Raw genomic sequence first — 21,474 nt, 5'->3', positions numbered from 1 at the left:
CCTAGTATCTCTAGGACACAGTTTCCTTCTATAATCAACAATACACACTATAAGTGATACCATTTCCCAACTTATCGGGCTTATTGATTCATCGAACTAAATCTCACCCATTGATAAATTAAAGAAATAAATATCAAATATATGTGCTTGTTATTATATTAGGATTAAGAGCACATACTTCCATAATAACTGAGGTCTTTGTTTCTTTATAAAGTCAGTATAAAAGAAACGACCTCAAATGGTCCTACTCAATACACTCTAAGTGTACTAGTGTAATTATACAGTCAAGATAAACTGATACCTAATTACACTACGACCTTCTAATGGTTTGTTCCTTTCCATTTTGGTCGTGAGCTACTGTTTATAATTTATAAGGTACTGATAACATCATCATGTGGCACCACATACTATGTTATCTACAGTATAAATTAATTGAACAACTATAACTAAATGTAGACAATTTGACCAAATGTGATTCTTTATTCATAATGAATGTTTACAAAGCTTAGACTTTCAGTATACACTCCAACAATCTCCCACTTATACTAATGACTAAGCTGCCATATCTTCTACCATATATCTGATTCTCATTCCCTCCACATGCCGATCGAAAGCTTTCGCCGGAAGGGCCTTAGTGAAAGGATCTGCCAGGTTATCCGCTGATGTAATCTTGGCGATGACAACTTCTCCTCGCTTCACGATATCTCGTATCAGGTGGTACTTGCGCTCTATATGTTTACTTGCCTTATGAGCTCGTGGTTCCTTCGAGTTTGCAACTGCACCGCTATTATCATAATAAATTGTGATGATTTTGGGCAAACCAGGAATCACATCTAAGTCCATTAGAAAGTTCCTGAGCCATACTGCTTCTTTAGCTGCCTCAGAGGCTGCTACATACTCAGCTTCCATGGTTGAGTCCGAAATGTATTTCTGCTTAACACTCCTCCATGAAATGGCTCCACCTCCTAAAGTAAACACATAGCCTGATGTAGACTTACTGTTGTCCCTATCTGATTGGAAATTTGAATCTGTGTAACCCACAGGGAGCAAATCGTCTGCTTGGTAAACTAGCATATAATCTCTAGTCCTTCTCAGGTACTTTAATATATGCTTTACTGCAGTCCAATGTCCTTGTCCAGGGTTACTCTGATATCTGCTGACCATGCCCACAGCAAAACAAATATCAGGTCTCGTACATAGCATTGCATACATAAGGCTTCCTACAGCCGAGGCATAAGGAACTGCTTTCATATCTTCTATCTCCTTTGATGTCTTAGGAGACATCTCTTTAGATAGAGCTATTCCATGCCTAAAAGGTAAAAAACCTTTCTTGGAATCCTGCATGCTAAAACGAGCAAGGATTGTATCTATATATGAAGCTTGGGACAGACACAACATTCTTTTCTTGCGATCCCTTATTACTTTGATCCCAAGAATGTGTGCACACTCTCCTAAGTCCTTCATATCAAATTGTTTGGACAACCATACCCTTACGTCTGATAATACCTTGACATTGTTGCCAATTAACAAAATATCATCTACGTATAGTACAAGAAATACCACCACGTTTCCGTTACACTTCTTATATACACAAGACTCATCCGGACTTTGAATAAATCCATATGACTGGATTACTTCATTAAACCGGATGTTCCAAGATCTTGAAGCTTGCTTTAGTCCATAAATGGACCGATTGAGCTTGCACACTAGATGTTCTTTGCCTTTTTCAATGAACCCTTCTGGTTGCTTCATATGGATGTTCTCTTCAAGACTTCCATTAAGGAAAGCTGTCTTGACATCCATTTGCCAAATCTCATAATCCATATGAGCAGCGATGGATAAGACTATCCGGATAGACTTAAGCATGGCTACCGGTGAAAATGTCTCCTCATAGTCGATTCCCTCTTTCTGAGTGTACCCTTTCGCAACAAGCCTAGCTTTGAAGGTTTCTACCTTCCCGTCTATCCCTCTTTTCCTTTTGTAGATCCACTTGCATCCAACGGCTTTTACACCATCAGGTGGTTCTACAAGCTCCTAGACCTTATTAGAGTACATAGACTCTATTTCAGAATTCATCGCCTTTTGCCAAGATGCTGCATCTATATCTTGGAGTGTTTCGTCATATGTCTGGGGATCAGGTTCATATTTACCCGGGATCAAGTCCGAAGACTCTCCCAAAAACATGAATCTCTCAGGCTTCCTCACAACTCTCCCACTACGACGAGGCACTGTCTGTGGTTGTGTATCATGTGTGACACGTGTTGCAGTCTCTTGTGATACTTCATCTTGTACTGTTGGTACTAAAGTAGACGTGTCCTCTCTTAGTTCTTCTAAAACAACTTTACTACTGGGCTTGTGATCCATTATATAGTCTTCTTCTAAAAACTGGGCATTGGTGCTAACAATGACCTTCTGGTCTTTAGGACTATAAAATAAAGCACCTTTCGTTCCTTTGGGATATCCTACAAACACACGAACTTCTGTACGGGATTCTAACTTATCAGCATCTGGTTTCAGCACATGTGTTGGACTACCCCAAATCCGAATATGTCTTAGACTGGGTTTTCGCCCATTCCACAATTCTATGGGAGTAGAAGAAACTGATTTAGAAGGTACTAAGTTCGGAACATACACTGCTGTTTCCAGAGCATATCCCCAAAACGAATTTGGTAATTCTGAATAACTCATCATTGATCTAACCATCTCCATAAGAGTCCAATTCCTTCGTTCTGCTACACCATTCTGTTAGGGTGTTCCAGGTGCAGACAATTGGGATTGAATCCCGGCCTCTGATAAGTAATTCCTAAACTCTCCTAAGAGGTATTCACCACCATGATCAGATCGTAGTGTCTTGATACTTTTACCTAATCGTTTCTCCACATCAGCCTTGTATTCTTTGAACTTATCAAAGTACTCAGACTTGCGGCGCATTAGGTAAATATATCCGTATCTTGAATAATCATCTATAAAAGAGACAAAATATTCAAAACCACCTCTTGCCTGGACAGACATAGGACCACACAAATCAGAATGAACCAATTTCAACACTTCTTTTGCTCTATACCCCTTGGCCTTGAATGGCCTCTTGGTCATTTTACCTTCCAAGCAAGATTCACAAGTTGGAAAAATTTCCAACTCTAATGAACCCAAAAGTCCATCGGCTATTAGCCTCTGAATCCTACTTAAGTTAATATGACCAAGCCTTAGATGCCAAAGATATGCTTGGTTCATTTCCGAAGGTTCTTTTATTTTATTTGAGTTAGAAGATATGTTATAAATTTCCATGTTTTGTTTTGTGGAAGAAATTGGATTTAAAGTATACAAATTGCCAACTAATGTACCAGAACAGATAATCACTTTATTTCTCTTAATAACTACATCGTTACTGAAAGAAACTGAATATCCATCTAAAAACAGTTTAGAAACTGAAATTAAATTCTTTCTAAAACTGGGTACATAAAGACAATTTCTTAAAACCAAATTCCTATTTCTACTAAAAGATAAGTAGACGTCTCCCACTGCAACAGCTGCCACCTTAGTAGCATTGCCCATGTAGACGGTAATTTCTCCTTCAGATAGTCGTCGGGTTTCCTGGAACCCCTACAAGGAATTGCAGACATGATCAGTGGCTCCCATATCTACACACCGGGTGTTGGTAGATAACACCGCTAAACATGTTTCAAAAACTAGAGCATGAGATATACCTTTGTTTTGGTTCCTACGAGGACAGTCCGCCTTCCAATGTCCTGCCTGCTTGCAGATGAAGCACTTGCCCTTCGGCTTCTTCACTCCAGCTTTAAATCCCGTACTCTGAGATTTATTCACTTTCTTTGCTGAACCGAATTGTTTCTTCTTCTTCTTTCCTCTCGGTTTAGAAGTAGAACCATTTTCAGCATAGTGAATTTGAGCATTGTGACGAAATAATCCTTCTGCTGCTTGAAGTTCTGTCAGTAGTTCCGCTAATGAATAAATCCTCTTATTAAACTGCTCAAAACTTCTTGGTAGCGTTTGGAGGATCATATCGATCTGGGTTTCCCCATCAATTTCTCCTCCAAGGATCTGTATCTCGTTCAGATAAGCCATCATCTTTAGGATATGATCCCTCACAGGAGTACCCTCTTGCATGGTGGCTGTCATTATCTTTCTCATGGCTTCTTGCCTAGAAGCCCTATCCTGATGACCAAAGAGTTCTTTGAGATTGTTCATAATCTGTCGGTAAATCTTGATGCTGATGTTGCAATACATTTGACATTGAAGCCAAAATGTAACACCGCGCCATCTCATCAGCTTTTACCCATTTCCTATGATATTCAATCTCCTCTTGGGTTGATTCACCAGTAGGTGCTTCAGGGCAAGCCTCAGTTAGTACAAATTTATAGCCCTCAGCAGTAAGAACAATGTCCAGGTTTCTTTTCCAATCTATGTAATTTGGTCGAGTAAGTCTATTCTGTTGAAGTATGATAGACAGTGGGTTGAAAGTCATCCTAAGAATCACAAATAACTTTTGGTCAGAACTCTAAATTTAGAATAATATTGATTCCTCAAACAATACTATTTTAAATTAACCAACACCTCAAAACACCGTGAATTTTGTATGCCACGTTAGTGTGGACGTATACAAATTCAACATTTGTAAAAGGAGGGTTTTAACCCATTAATTTTATTATCTTGTCAACCTAACTTTTTGACAAATAAAATTAATAGTTGGTGTCTTTTGGTCACACAAATAATAGCAGTGACTCCGATGGGGAGGATAATATTAGATGTGTCTAAGTGTATACCATTACTTGACACTAAGTCCATTAATAAGATTATGTCCCTTCCGTTGGGGAAGATCACACGCTCTTAATTAACTTCCTATAGTCATCCAAAAATGGAAGTCTGTTCTAGTGATCCACAAACAAGCTCATCCGCTATAGAGGAAGGCACTCAGAGCCAACGCGCAAGCTTGTTTGCATCACTTACAAACCAGTAATGGAGACCATGGGATTTACTTAAAAATCCCTCTCCCACTTAGTTATTTATAAATGAGGAATTTTAACTATGCTAGCCTACTAAACATGTAAACTAACATACACACACAACACAATATAAAAGCAATAAATAGAAATCTAATTTTCAACTATTATGGCTTTTATCTCTAGTTGTCCTCCGTGTGTTGTCATCCCAAGCTGCTGCCATATTTGGCCACCGCCACCGGGTCTAGCTGTCGCATCCATCTTGCTCCTAGTTCCGCTGCGCCACTAGTCTTTAGAAGGTTCCACGCTTTGCAAGATTCGATCCGCGACATAAATAGAATTTTACATTTTTGATCCTATATTCCATAAAAGGAATGTACATGTATCTAGATCAAAAATAAAATCCTTATAAAACTAAATACAGCTCCTGCTGTATTTTTAATACAATCATGTACACACATATAAATGCCCTTGACATGTCCAAGGGTCCAATCACACACATAATAACTAAAAGTCATAATAGTTGGATCATGCATCCACAAAGTTAGCACATCCTACTATTATCCTGCCTAAATTATGTATGACATGTGCATAATTAAATTAATACCAAATACACAGAGGCAAAACCCTAGCTCTGATACCAATTGTTGGTTGCTACTCGGAAAACTTAAAAGTTCCACTGTACAAAAATTTTATACAAAGGTCTGAACCTTTTCCTAGCTACCATGTGTTCTTTTAAATTAAATTTTGGATCGCCTGCGGAACTTAACACGTTTGATCCAAAACTTAATCTATTCGTTCTTTTAGGTTTTGACTTGGGTCTCCTGTGGAACTTAACACGTTCGACCCAAATCACCTTAAGTTATTAATTCCATTAAATATTAATTTCCATAATTGGTTCCCAGTACTGACGTGACGAGGCACATGGCCTTCTTGGATATGGGAGCAACCACCACCGACTAGACAAAACCTTTTATAGAAATCTAATATTTAATTTCCTAAAATAACTTTAGGTTAACCAAAAAGAACAATAAAATCACAAGGGAAAAAAAACAAAAGAACACAACTTCGAAAAATATATTCGAAATACTAGAACGTAAGCCTCTTGTATTTGGTATTATTTCCATAAATAACTAGCATGATGCGGAAAGGAAAAATTACTAGTTATACCTTCTAGAAAGACCTCTTGATCTTCTACCGTATTCCTCTTCTAACCTCGAACGTTGTGTGGGCAACGATCTTCCGAGATGAGAAACCACCAACCACCTTCTTCTCCTCCTAGCTAGGTTCGGCCAACAATAAGGAAGCTTCACCAAGGAAGAAGATCAAAACACCAACCAAGCTCCAAGAGATGCTAGCTTTCTCTCCTTCTTCTTCTTCTTCTCCAAGTAGTATCCGGCCACCACAAGAGCTCCAAGGGGAGAGAGAGGTTCGGCCACCACAAGAGGAAGAGAGGGAGAGGATGGCCGGCCACACCAAGGAACAAAAGAGGGAGAGAAATAATAGAGGTTGTGTCTCATGAAGGCACCCTCACCCCTTCTTTTATATTCCTTGGCCTAAGCAAATTAGGAAATTTAATTACAATAAAATTTCCTTAATTTCCTTGACATGATTTAATTGAGAAAAATAAAATAAAATTTCCCCAATTAAATCCTAATGGCCGGCCACATCATGAAATCAAATTAGACAAGTTTCAATCAACAATTAAAACTTCCTAATTTGTTTCCGGAAATTTTAAAATTAAAATTTCTCTTCAAAATCTCTTCATGGTTGATAAAAAGAAATTTTCATAATTTTAATTTTACAACATGTGAATAATTTTTAAAGAGAAAATAAATATCTCACCAATCTACAAATAAGGAAAGAGATCTAATCTCTTTCTTTAATCTTTTGTAGATCTTTTACAAGAGAGATAATTTAATTTTAATTCTCTTTAATAAATTATATCTTTCACATAATAAAAATTAAAATTAAAATTCTTTTTTTTAATTTAATTTGGTCGGCCCCTCTAGCTTGGGTTAAAGCTAGGGCCGGCCACCCCAATTTATACCTAGGCCGGCCCTAGCTTGGTTCCAAAGCTAGCTTGGCCGGCCCCCTTTAGGTGGGTATAGAAGGTGGGTATAGGTGGGTATAGTACTCTATAAATAAGAGGCTACGATAGGGACCGAGAGGAGGAATTGATTTTGGTCTCCCGATAAAATTAAGCATCCCGTGTTCGCCCCGAACACACAACTTAATTTTATCAATAATAATTCATTCCACTAGAGAACTATTATTGAACTACCGCACCAATCCCAAATTACATTTTTGGGCTCCTTCTTATTATGAGTGTGTTAATCCCTGTGTTTAAGATATCGAATGTCCACTAATTAAGTGAGTTACTGACAACTCATTTAATTAATATCTTAGTCCAAGAGTAGTACCACTCAACCTTATCATCATGTCGGACTAGGTCCACCTGCAGGGTTTAACATGACAATCCTTATGAGCTCCTCTTGAGGACATTATCAACCTAGTATCTCTAGGACACAGTTTCCTTCTATAATCAACAACACACACTATAAGTGATACCATTTCCCAACTTATCGGGCTTATTGATTCATCGAACTAAATCTCACCCATTGATAAATTAAAGAAATAAATATCAAATATATGTGCTTGTTATTATATTAGGATTAAGAGCACATACTTCCATAATAACTGAGGTCTTTATTTCTTTATAAAGTCAGTATAAAAGAAACGACCTCAAATGGTCCTACTCAATACACTCTAAGTGTACTAGTGTAATTATACAGTCAAGATAAACTGATACCTAATTACACTACGACCTTCTAATTGTTTGTTCCTTTCCATTTTGGTCGTGAGCTACTGTTTATAATTTATAAGGTACTGATAACATCATTTTCTGCATGTGGCACCACATACTATGTTATCTACAGTATAAATTAATTGAACAACTACAACGAAATGTAGACAATTTGACCAAATGTGATTCTTTATTCATAATGAATGTTTACAAAGCTTAGGCTTTCAGTATACACTCCAACACCTAAGCTTGGGTTCAAGCTAGGGTCGGCCACCCATGAACCAAGGCTTGGCCGGCCCTAGCTTGATCCACAAGCTAGCTTGGTCGGCCCCTACATCATGGGTATGAAGGTGGGTATAGGTGGGTATAGTACTCTATAAATATGAGGCTACGATAGGGACCGAGAGGAGAAATTGGTTTTGGTCTCCCGATAAAATTAAGCATCCCGTGTTCGCCACGAACACACAACTTAATTTTATCAATAATAATTCATTCCACTAGAGAACTATTATTGAACTACCGCACCAATCCCAAATTACATTTTTGGGCTCCTTCTTATTATGAGTGTGTTAGTCTCCCTGTGTTTAAGATGTTGAATGTCCACTAATTAAGTGAGTTACTGACAACTCATTTAATTAGTATCTTAGTCCAAGAATTGTACCACTCAACCTTATCGTCATGTCGGACTAAGTCCACCTGCAGGGTTTAACATGACAATCCTTATGAGCTCTTCTTGGGGACATTATCATCCTAGATCACTAGGACACAGTTTCCTTTTATAATCAACAACACACACTATAAGTGATCTCATTTCCCAACTTATCGGGCTTATTGATTTATCAAACTAAATCTCACCCATTGATAAATTAAAGAAATAAATATCAAATATATGTGCTTGTTATTATATTAGGATTAAGAGCACACACTTCCATAATAACTGAGGTCTTTGTTTCTTTTTAAAGTCAGTATAAAAGAAACGACCTCTAATGGTCCTACTCAATACACTCTAAGTGTACTAGTGTAATTATATAGTTAAGATAAACTAATTTCTAATTACACTATGACCTTCCAATGGTTTGTTCCTTTCCATTTTGGTCGTGAGCTGCTGTTTATAATTTATAAGGTACTGATAACATCATCTTCTGTATGTGGCACCACATACTATGTTATCTACAATATAAATTAATTGAACAACTACAAATGTAGATAATTTGACCAAATGTGATTCTTTATTCAAAATAAATGTTTACAAAAGCTTAAGCTTTCAGTATACACTCTAACAAAAACAGCGCCCAAACCCTGTAGAGATGCGTCGGTATAGAGCACGAATCCGTCTTCTTCAGAAGGTAAAACCAAAAATCGGAGCGCACACTAGTCTTCGCTTCAGCTCCTGGACGCTGGTCTCGAAATCCTCAGTCCAAGTAAACTTGACGCCTTTCCTGGTCAGGCGTGTAAGTGGCATAGCAATTCGAGAGAAACCCTCAACGTATCTCCAGAAATATCGAGCCAAACAAAGGGAGTTGCGAGCCTCCTGTATAGACTTCGTCTACTCCCAACGGTAACAACCTCTATCTCCTGTGGAACCACGGTATACTCCTACTGGTGACCGTGTGTCCCAACCATCTCACAGAAGACAATCAAAATACGCACTACTGACCTTCACATATAGACGTTCCCGTCGAAACATCTCTACAACTATGCGAAGATGGTGTACGTGACTCACCTCGGATCCGAAATAGATCACAACATCGTCAACAAAGACAATGGAAACTGATCCAAACATCCTAGGAATACCAAATCATCGAGTCCATGATAACATCTAGGGCACTATTAGTCTAAATGATAAAACTAAGAACTTATAATGTCCGTAAATCAGACATTCTCAACCATAAGATCTCCGATAATAAGTCAGAAATCTGATCACCAACAACATAAATCACCAAAGAATAAATCCTCCAGTGTGAGAGCAACGCTCCATCACAATAAATACCACATATGTGGGAGCAACGCTCTACCACAAACAATCCGTAATATGTGGGAGCAACGCTCCACCACAAACAATCTGTAATATGTGGGAGCAACGCTCCACCACAACAATCCAAAATATGTAAGAGCAACGCTCTACCATAAACCAACAATAATATGTGGGAGCTCTGCTCCACCACAAACGATCCATAAGTGTCCAAGGCACCTAACTATCCAACTAGAGGCTGCACGAGATCACTCAACCACATATCACTTTGGGCAGCCAAAGGTATAACAATCCAGCAATCAAATCAAACTCATGGTCAAATCTATCAACATCGTAGTGAGTCACCTACTGATAAGAAAATGGGTTGACAGGGTAATCCAACAAATGACATAATGCAGACACTCCACATTCTTCATTCAACATATGTAGAATCATCATGCTGCTACCAACAATACACCTGACACACGTGCTCACACAACATATGTATGATCGACATAATCCTCGAATTTGTACACACCACACATACTCACAACAAAGGTATAAACCATCGTGATACCTCCAACAATGCATACCGAACCCGTGTGCACATATCAATATAGGTATAATCGACAATACACCTCAAACAACACTCACATGACATATATACACCTATGTCAAGAGTATAATCAACGTAATACTTGTAACAAATCATAATCGACACGTGTCTACACACAGAACAAATATAATGAACAAGATATCCCAAATATTACACCGAACACATCTGCACATATCACAACTCAGATTAAATCGATAAGATACCTCCAATAAAACACTCAAACACATGTGCACATTTCACAATATAGATCTAATCGACAAAATACCTCCAATAACCAATCAGACCACTCGGGTATAATCTACTAGAAATCTATCTCAATCATAACTGGAAAAGTATACACCCACTACATGCAATTAGATCGTCCATCATAACACTCCTACAACGCATAATAATCATATGTACACACCACATATATATGCAGAATCAGCATCCAATCAACCTGATATTTCCCATGCTACATATAAGTTATCCAACCAGGTATATACAGTCTAAAATTAAAGTCCACATGGAATAGGATACATCGATACTCAATAGACTGACCAAGCCAACAATGGTATACGGCTAATTCAGTCTTTTCCACGTCAGTACGAGTCATGTACTCTAGATACCTAACTAAGCACAAATAATCAAAAGATTCGAACCTATAAAAATAGAGTATGATTGTCCTCTACTGATCAAACCAACAAAACTAAATCAGTCATCTACCAACTAATCAAGAATACCTTAATCCTCCACAAGCAACTAAGGTATACCAATATACAACTACCCAAATCAACAAGTGTAAATCAGACTCCTACTGACCGATCTAACAAGAGTAAACCAATATTTACTGATGAAATTAACTAAGATAACATGGTATACCACTGGCTAGGCCAACATAAATAGGTAAATACTGTCCACTACATAGCTAATAATAGCAGAGGCAGGTATGTGCCTCCATCTCCTACTAGAAGCTAAAAACTACTGGTTTATGATATGAAAAATCATCAAAAACTGTAACCCTTAATCTCTATTACGGTCGATCATCATCAGTGGCTAACCCATCACATGTAATATGGCTACAACATCAGACAGATACCATATACAATGTGCTATTACATGTCATAACTATCACAGTCAACAATGCATACACTAACAAAAAATAGTAGGATAACAGTATACCACCATACCTCCTATAGCTTGGAGATGTCCTGCTACTGCCCAAAAAGTCATATCGAGAAAACCAAAACACAAAATCCGAAACACAGGGAAAATAAGACTCGTAAGCCGATCTCTGATACCAAATAAATTGGTATCAGATAAATCTCGAAAATCCAGAACACATAGCAAGTATCGTATACCTGCTCTGATACCACTAAATTGTCACGCCCCGGGAGAGTCCCTATCCGAAGAAATTTCGGCAGCACCTTCCTGTACGGCTGACAATCTGAATCATTTTTACATGCACAATATACATCAGCCACAGGTGGCTGGAATATACACACAACCACGCAGTTATATAATACAGTCTACTCGGCTGATACAATAAAAACACAACCACGCAGTTATATGTAAAGAAGCCCACTCGGCTGTACCAAAACCAAAACACAATGGAAAATGACAGAAACCAAACACAAACCAAACACAAAACTGCTAGCCGGCTAGGCTTACACAACCAACAATAATACAAAATACCACATAACAACTTCAAAACTCCAGAAACAAAACCGGAGCACAAACTAAATACACTGACACATAAAACAAACAAAACATAAATGAAACTGATAGATCTTCTGAGGTGACGTGGGGACCAGCAGACAGGATACTCCAAGCGACATCATAACCAACCTAGTACCTGAAAAAGATAGTGTCCACGGGGGTGAGTTCAACAACTCAGCGAATACCAATAGACATGCCTAGTAAGAAATATCTAACAGCAATAAACATGGAATACAGCTTCCTAATCATATATAGGAAATATGCAAAACTGAAAGGTAACTGAGGAAGTTGTACTCACCAGGAACTCCTATCCAGAACAAAAGGGTCGTCAAACCAGATACACAATATGCCTCCTGTATGCATGTCAAACAAATGCATCCACCAAAATGCAGCATATAAGTGCAGCAAACACAAGCAAATAAATGCAATAAATGCATATGATGTTAATGACATGGTCACCCCTGACGTCAGTCAGTCATCTCACACACAATGGTGAGACTGAGTGGGTAGGGTTGTGACAACCGTGCACTCTGACGTCACTGCTCCTGATGAGTGACCGAATAGACGGGATGCTGTCAGAGTACACACATTCTCCTACCCCAAATCATAAATGGGGAGCGCAATGATCTCATCTCCCGGTACACTATGACGGGGAGGGATCCCTGACGTGCTACCACATTACGTCACACTACCCATGAGCGGACCAACGGAGCACCGAACAGAGCAAAACTAACGTGCTATTATGCTGCGTCACGCTACCCATTAGCAGAGCAACGGAGCACCGAACAGTGATGGAACTGCGATATGCTCTACAATAATGGAGCAGACTATCACGCAGTATGCAATCATACGAATGATGCATGAAACTAAGCATAACAATATCCTGAACCAAATCCACATATATATATAAAAATGTGTACCCTAGTACAAGTAAGTCAAATCCACAGATGTAGGGTATACAGGCCCTCAATGGTATAACAACCTAGATCCTGAACATATCCACCTCCATAAAATATGTACCAACAATGTACATGGATCAAAGCAAAAGGTCTAGGTACACAGATCAGATATGATATAAAAATATAGATACACATGTCAGATAATAAAAATCCAGAGTCTAGTCCTAAACTCAGTAAAGCATGGTTTGTCACTTACTCTAGGAACTAAGGTACTCATGGCAATAATCACAAAACGTAAACATGGATACATAACAAACGCCCAACAGAACATGCTATGGGTATCAAACCGTGACATACCAAAGGCAAACATGATCATTGCTTGTAGCTATAAAATACTATGCATATCCAATTGACAATATCATAAAAGATAAGTCAAGAGGTACCCGCCTCCAATAGAAAGGTCCAATCCGAAATAGATCCCTCCAATAGATAAGTCCTGCAGATAATGTGATATACAATTTAGTTAATTTTATAAACAACAACTAGCTAAATCCAACTCAACTTAATTAGGAAAACCCTAATCGATCCATCATTAACTAATCCTAATTAATGATTAACTTGAATTAATCTCCTTAATCAATAATCCTCAATCAACACAATCATTTCCTTTCGCTTATCAACTTACGATTAGCAATATGATCATCTCTAATAAATCCAAGAATTAAATCTAATCCAACATAAATCAACTATACTTAATTCATCACAACTACAATAGATTAAGCCTTCCATAATCACATTAGGTTAAGTTAAACATGAATCCATCATAACTTACCTAAATCCACAACTAACCAAGCAACTGCAGGTTACAACATCTCCAACATAATCCAATACAAATGTGCATCCTCCAAATACTCATAGAAATACAACCAAAACTCCACACATAGCTTACCTTAATCAACGGCTGGGATTGTTGATCCACAGCAGGGAGTGTTGATACTGACAACAAGATGGCTACAGATGGAATAGCTGCCGGAACCAAGACAACCCCACAGAACCGAATCTCCTTGTTGAAATCCTTCATATTGATCAGATCAAGTTGAGTTCAATAAATGAGATCACAAATCAAACAACAACCCATCTTACAACCCAATCTTACCTCACTGTTGGTTGGGTTGCTGCCGGCACCAAGAACACTCACTCTGAGACCTCCACAGCTTCAAGAAAGGAGAAAGCAGTGATCGGCAACAGGAAAAATCCACAAAAATCCATTGCTTCCCTTCTATTGATCGCCTAACGCCACTACTGTGAAGAGGAGGCGAAGCCCGAATCTAGGGCACGGCACAGTAGACCCCAAGCCGGCAATGAACCTAGGGCACAGACGAGGTCAATTTGTAGTGGCATCGGCGCTGCTCTGTGTGGGAAGAGGGCGACACCTAGGCACAAGCGGTGGCCTTCGGTGTTTAGAAGAGAGGCGTCGACGTGAGGAGAGGGTTCGGCCGGCAGGAGCTCGCAGCGAGAAGGAAAGATCGGCATCGGCGCTCGACCTCGCAGTCGCAATCACCGCTCGAGCAGGGAGAAGGGCGGCGGTGCAGACGGGGGAAGAAGAAGAAATGGGGGGAAAAGGAGTGGAAGAAGAGTCGGCACAGCTGGAAAGGGCAGAAATCGTCGCCGGGCGGTTTTGGCAAGGGCACGCGGGGAGGAGTCGGGCACGAGGGTGGTTCGGCGGGGGGAAAATGAAAATGAAGAAATAAAAGAAAAGGAAATATAAAGATAAACATTTCCTCGTTAAAACGAGATAGCCCAAACAGGCTTTCCCGGGGCCCAATTTTAATCCTCGTAAACTCGTCCATACGAGTTCCGAAAAATTCCAAAAAAAATTCTAAAAAATTCAAAAAATTCCCTTATCATTATTCGCCATTTTTTCAATATTTTACAGTGGTACTTACATGCTATTTCGTTTGCTAGATATTCCTCCTACTCCTCAAAATTTTTTCATGTTCTCTTATCCCAAGTGTTCGGAACCTGGTGTTTTCTTGTTTCAGTCACGGACTAAAATGGTTCATTTTAAGGATATGCCCTCGTCTCTCAAAGCTTGGAAATCTCATTTTTTTCTTCATAAAGATTCCCGGACTCATTCCTTGGTCTTATGCTTGGAAATCTTCCTTACCCTCTTTGCCCGATATCAGAGAGTTCCATCTCCATCCCTCTTTTCCTATTTATTGTGAAAAGTTGTTAAATCGTCGACTTTCTATTCCCAAGTGGCTGAGAGTCGATCTTCTATACCTGTTTGGCTTAAGCCCCGCCAAACCTGATACTCAAGTCCCTTTAGGTAAAACCTTGTTTCTTTCTTCTTGCTTTTAACTAACTAAACTATTTTTCTTTTCTATGTAGTGGAGAGCTTTTATGACGCTTTGATTAATGAAGAACTACGTCTGGAAGAGGACGCAATTCGTGCCAAAGAAGCAGAACTTCTGGCTGCTATTACTCCTCCCCCTTCAATCGAAGAGTCGGCTCCTTTAGCTGAGGTACCCAGCTCTTTGGGAGTTCTTGAAGCTCTTGAGGCTCCTGAAGGTCTTCCTGCAGAGATCCTTGCAGTTTCTTTACCCGCTGTTACTTCACCAGTGGCTGCTGCTACCTTCTCATCTGCCCCTCTTCCCATCATTGAATTCACGTCTTCTGGTAGCCCAAATAAATCAATAACTGAACTTGCTACTGGTAAACGCCCGGGGCACAAACTTACCAGGGTTCCTCCGTCCAAAAGGAGGCTTATCCTTCCTGCTAATGAATAGGTTTCAGAAGGTTTTGTTCCTGCTGACCCTCCTTCTGATGAGCCTACGTTGGCTGAACTCTACCCTTCTCTTAGTTTTCCTGCCTCACCTTTCTCCAATGTCAATGCTTCTGGCGATGTCTCTTTCACCTTCCCATTGTCTATTCTAGTATCTGGATCTTTACCTTCCTCACATTCTTCTTATTTAGTCTTTGATCCTCCATCTATTCCTACTTCCTCCTTCTCTGCTGGTTCTTCTACTATTCATGTCCTCCCCATATTGCTAGGAGGTTCTTTCGCCAACGCCTGGGATGAAGTTCATCCTATTTTTGAAGAACTCACTACTCCCGAAGCAATTGATCGTTTCTCCCATAATGAGAATCAGGTATGTTGGCTAACATCTATTTTCTATCTCTTTAGTGATCATCTTATGGCCTTTCATTATATTTTTAGCGATGGATAGAAAACATGGGCTTGTCTCGGCTGATGCACAATTTATACAACAAGAAGCTAAGAGCTGAGAATGATAAGCTGAGACAATAGGTTACTGAATTATCTTCTGCCTCATTTTCCGCTGCTGCCAAGAAACAACTTGAAGCTCAAATTGAAAGTCTTCAAGCGCAATTCAAATCGGCTACAGATCTTAACCAAGAATTATCTTCCAAAATTGGCGAACTAAAAGCTGATTATGAAGCAGAGTTGGCTGAAAAACTCAAAGTCCTGCAGCTGAAGGAAGATGAAATAACTTCCTTGAACACCTCCCTTAATTCAGTTAAAACCGAGGTTTCTGTCAAAGAGAATGAACTGAAGACTTCCCAAACGGCTCTGGTGGTTTACAAGGCGAACGAAGATACTCGTTACAAGGAACGGGCCACCGCTATGATTGAATCTCCTGAATTCAATAGGTCGATTGTGAAGTCCATCTTATCAGCCTTTACTGCGGGAGCTAAAGGGGCGATTCAACAATTGCGAGAGGAAAGCTACTTATCTCGCAACCCTCCTCCTAATTTCCTAAATCGCCGCAAACTCATTGAGGACAAGCCTCCTGATCTATACCCTCAGCTGACCTTAGTATGACTTAAATTCAAATCCTTGTAAAAGGGGGACCAAAACTTTGTGATGACAATCTGACAAACTTATGTGAAGTTGATTATCCCTTTTTCATTGTTAATTTTACTCTTCCTTATAACGGTCATCTATTTAAATATGTTAAATGTTGCTTGGCTGGTCATCATAAAACCCTACCCAATAGATTATTATGTTTGGATTGTTTTATCATGACCGGACGGTATATATTAATGCTGACAAATACTGTCCGATACTTTATAGATCAATTATGTCTTGCCCGATCTAGCACAGTTTTATTATGATATTCCCAATATCGGTCGATTTATTTTACTTGATTGATTTACACTTATATCTTCATATGTCATCTTATGTATTAATCAAGTCTCATATGGTTTTATCATAGTGTATGTTACTTGACCTATAGAGATAAGCCTTTGGTCGACATATTTGGATGGTATTTATCTCGGTCGATCTATTAGGACTGCCCGATTTATACTTATGGACCTCATCTGGTAGCCTTTAACCAAGTCCTGTCTATTAACTAATACCTTGTACCCAACTTTTGCTTGATTGTATTAAACAAATAATCCGAACTCATAATCACTTGACCAATTTTTCTTTATATCCGTCAAACTTTCTTAAGAATTGTATCTAGGGAAACTTTACGTATTTTTCAAGGAAGATTACTTAACTTCACCTCTCTTTTTTGATTTTATCCTTTAATGTTATCACCCATTTATGACGATTGGAATTCTAAGTACCTTTTCTTTTCTTGTTTTCTTCTACTATTTCTGTTTGGGGGTTTTAGCACAGGATCGAAAGAAAAACAAGGGTTTTAAGAAGTTTTCTTCCGCTTTCCCACATCTCTCTTCATCTTCCTTGATTCCTCTTCCTTCTACTGTCTCACTATGGCAACTTCCCCTCCTGCGTGGTTTCTCTCGTGTGCTTCCGACCTTATAGATACAGAAGAAGAGGATCTAAAGGCGACCTATGGTTTTCCTTTTTATATAGCTCATCCCGCTCCTCAGAATAGTCCACATCTTCTCCTTTAGGGTGTTTATCTATCTTTCGAGATCAAGTCCTACAAGGTTTTTGATTTCCTCTCCACCCTTTTTTCTCTGATGTTAGTCTCTATTTTAATATTCCACTCAATCAGTTTGTCCCTCAATCCTTTTCTATCCTTATGGGTTTTGTCGGGTATCTAAACTGTTAGATTTTCCCTTGTCTCCTCGTCTTTTTCATCACTTCTTTGTTCCTCATCGAGTGGATGTTGGTGTTTTCAAATTCTAATCTCATCCCAAGGCCATTTTGTTCAACCGAATTCCTCCTCAGGGGGAATGGTATCACAAATTTTTCTATATGCATCGACCTTCTCCTCCTCCGTTTCCCATTCAATGGATATATGACCTACCTCCACTTCCTGTTGGAGCAATCCCAATGGTCCGCGGGACCATGTGTTTTGGTGTTTGGGCAAAGGGTTTAAGTTAGGTTTACCCTCGTTATTTGATATGTGTACTTGAGTTGTGCAGGACTGCAGGTGACACATGTGACTCAGGTTGACGGCTTCGGGTCCGATGAAGGATGGCATTGAGGACAAGCCGCGGGCTTGAATGTATCTGAGGGATCGTGGACAAGGCAGCAAGGACAAGGGCCGAGGGAAGCGACTTCGAGGCATACGCGAAGGATGGCATTAGAGACGAGCCGCGGGCTTGGATGCATCCGAGGGACGAGAGCCAAAGGAAGTAAGCTTGAAGGCAAGAGGTCAAGGCTATAAAAGAAGAGTCAAGTGAGTCGTGAGGGTACGAGTGCATGAGAGATTGTACTCGGAGTAAAATCCTAGTTTTAGGGGGGTTACTGTAGCGGCACTGTAGCAGTTACTGTAGCGTACTGTAGCAGTCGACTGGTGTATGGACCAGTCGACTGATGCACTGTAGCAGAGAGCCGTTGAGATAGCCGTTGGGCTGGCATCAGTCGACTGGTGCAAGGACCAGTCGACTGGTAACGGGCAAATCAGGTTCTGATTTGTTCCAAGCTCTATAAGAAGGAGCTTGGTATGGCCGGCCAAGGCGACGAAATTAGACTTGGTTAAAGCCTAATTAGTAGTCATCTAGTGCTCTAGCAATCCAAGTGTTCTTGATCGAGTTGTGGCGAGGTTTCTCCACCGACAAGGAGGATTGTGCTAGCCGGAGTTTCCGGGGACTAATCCACCGACGGATTGAGGGATCGTCCACCTTACGAACAGCCGTGGAGTAGGAGCATCATCTCCGAACCACGTTACATCGAACGTGTTAGTGGTTTGCATTTCCATTCTTGTATTTAGTGTTTAGCTTTCTATTTGTGTTTGTTTGTATTCCGCTGCGCTAATAGTGTAGGAAGCTAACGATTTGGGGGTGCCGTCTATCCAACCCCCCTTCAAGCCAGCTATCGATCCTCCAACAAGTGGTATCAGAGCGAGGACGCTCTCCGTTGGACTAACCGCCAAGGAAGCACAAGATGGTCGGGTTTATTGTCCCTCCAAAGTTTGAAGGAGGAAGCCTTGGGGACATCTCATTTTGGATGATGAAGATGGAAGTCTTCCTCGAGACGGATTGGGACACAATGATGGTTGTCGAGGAACCATTTGAAGTCCCAAGAGACAAGAAAGGAAAGAAGCTCCGACCACGACATTGGACGGAGGAGCAAACGACACGATCGGAGGCAAATTCAAAGGTAATATCAATATTGATTGAAATTTTACCTTCTAACGTGATAAGTCGTGTAGGTGAATACAAGAATGCCCACGAGTTGTGGAGCAAGGTAAAGAAAGTTCTAGGAGAAGAACTTTTGCCTACATATGAGGAGATAGAGCCCAAGGAGATGGGCTTAGTAGCTCAAGAAGAGGAGGAGGAGCAACCGGAAGTTGAGTCATGCTCAACATCCGAGGAGGAGAAGCAAGATGAGGCATCATCTACATCCTCAAAGGTTGAAGATGAATCCAAGACAAGTGAAGAGGATGAAGAAGAAATCTTGGAGGAGGTCAACCTAGTGAGCACCTCCACCGAAGCAATGTCAAAAGATCACATAGTATGCTTCGGTTGCAATGAGAAGGGACACTACAAGAGTAGGTGTCCATTGGGTAAGAAGAAGGTAACTCCTAAACTCAATCAAGTTATTTTGAATACTAACATGGGTTGTAGGAGTGAAGAAGCCCAAAGGAGGAGATTGCGCATCATATGCTTCACGTGTGGAGAGAAGGGCCACTACCACACCAAATGCCCCAAGAAGGGAGAAATTAAGAAGCTAACGCATCTAAAGAAATGGGAGAAGAAGAAGAGAAGCAAGAGTCAAGGGGGAGCTTCAAGGGTAAGGGAGGTATATCCTAACTTGAAGTTTAATTCAAATTTAAACTCCTCCATGCATGTTAGAAATAATTCTTATTATATGCCCATGCAAAATTTTGGTTTTAGATATCATGATAGGAGTAGGGTAAATGTGGATCATAACCCTAGGAAATCTATGCATGATAAATTTAGAAATGGTAGACCTAAGGAGACCCAAGGCATTAATCCCAAGAAGGGGAGACATATGCCCAGAAAGGGTAGGTCTAGGAATGTCCAAGGTGGACATGTTGACTCTAGGGTTAGGAATCTAGAAAGGAAGAATCAAGCTTTGAAGGCAAAGCTTGATGGTTTAGAGAAATTCCTTAAGAGATTCACTATTGGATCTAAGGGATTAAGTATGGTGTTGGGTAGTCAAAGACCCAACAATGATAGATCGGGCTTGGGATATCGATCTAGTCCCTCCAAGGTCAAAAGGAGACCATGTGCTAGGGTGGCACATGATAAGGGCAAGGGAGAGTCCTCCAAAGCTAAGAGAAAGTCTTATGCTAGGGTTGCATATGACTATAGCAAGGAGAAGCCAATAAATGGTAAGGGAAAGTCATTTAATGGTAAGAAGAAATTAACCAAGGACAAGGTGTCCAAGGTTAAGAAAGTTACGTTTGTAGGCCAAGTGTCACCGGGGGTGGACCGATGTGGCCTAGCCATTGTGGATGAGTCACCTAGGGAGGTGGCTAAGGCTAAGAGCTCTAGGGGGAGCTCTAAGAGTCAATTTGGGACTCATGGCCAATGGATCTCAGGTGGGTACTACTTGGGAGTCTAGAGGAGCTATGGAGTGTGCCAAAAGGTTTGGAGATGGATTTGAGTCTCAAACTTAGGGATTTGGCACACATGGTTTATGTTTCATGCAAGAAATATGACATTTGGGGTCATATAGCATGATAATTGGTTTTGGATGTATAGATTCCATATAAACCAATGTTAGGGATGCATTGTGGGTTGGTATGGGTAAATACATCAAAAGGAAGCCAAAACTAGGACTTTAGGTCAAGGTTCAATTGAACCATTTAGTTAGTTTTGGATTTTGTGTCAATCTTGGGATTGGTAATAGATACATTTTGTAATGTATTTTTCCCAAGTAGACAAGGGTACAATAGACCTCTCCACAAAATTTGGGAATTTTTGGAGGTCTAGGGAATTTCTGGTGCATTTCTGAAGTTGGCCTGAAAAGGCTGATTTTTTCAGAAATAGGGTGTCAGTCGACTGGTACAGATACCAGTCGACTGGTAACAGTATTTTTGAGCACAGAATGTCTCTGTAAGCTCATTTTGTCGATACCAGTCGACTGGTGATGATACCAGTCGACTGGTAACAGTGTTTTTCGACCACAGAAT

This window comes from Zingiber officinale, chromosome 2A (assembly GCF_018446385.1).
Source record: "Zingiber officinale cultivar Zhangliang chromosome 2A, Zo_v1.1, whole genome shotgun sequence".
NCBI classification, from domain to species: Eukaryota; Viridiplantae; Streptophyta; class Magnoliopsida; order Zingiberales; family Zingiberaceae; genus Zingiber; species Zingiber officinale.
The sequence above is the reverse complement of the archived record's forward strand: the minus strand, read 5'-3'. Positions refer to the sequence as shown.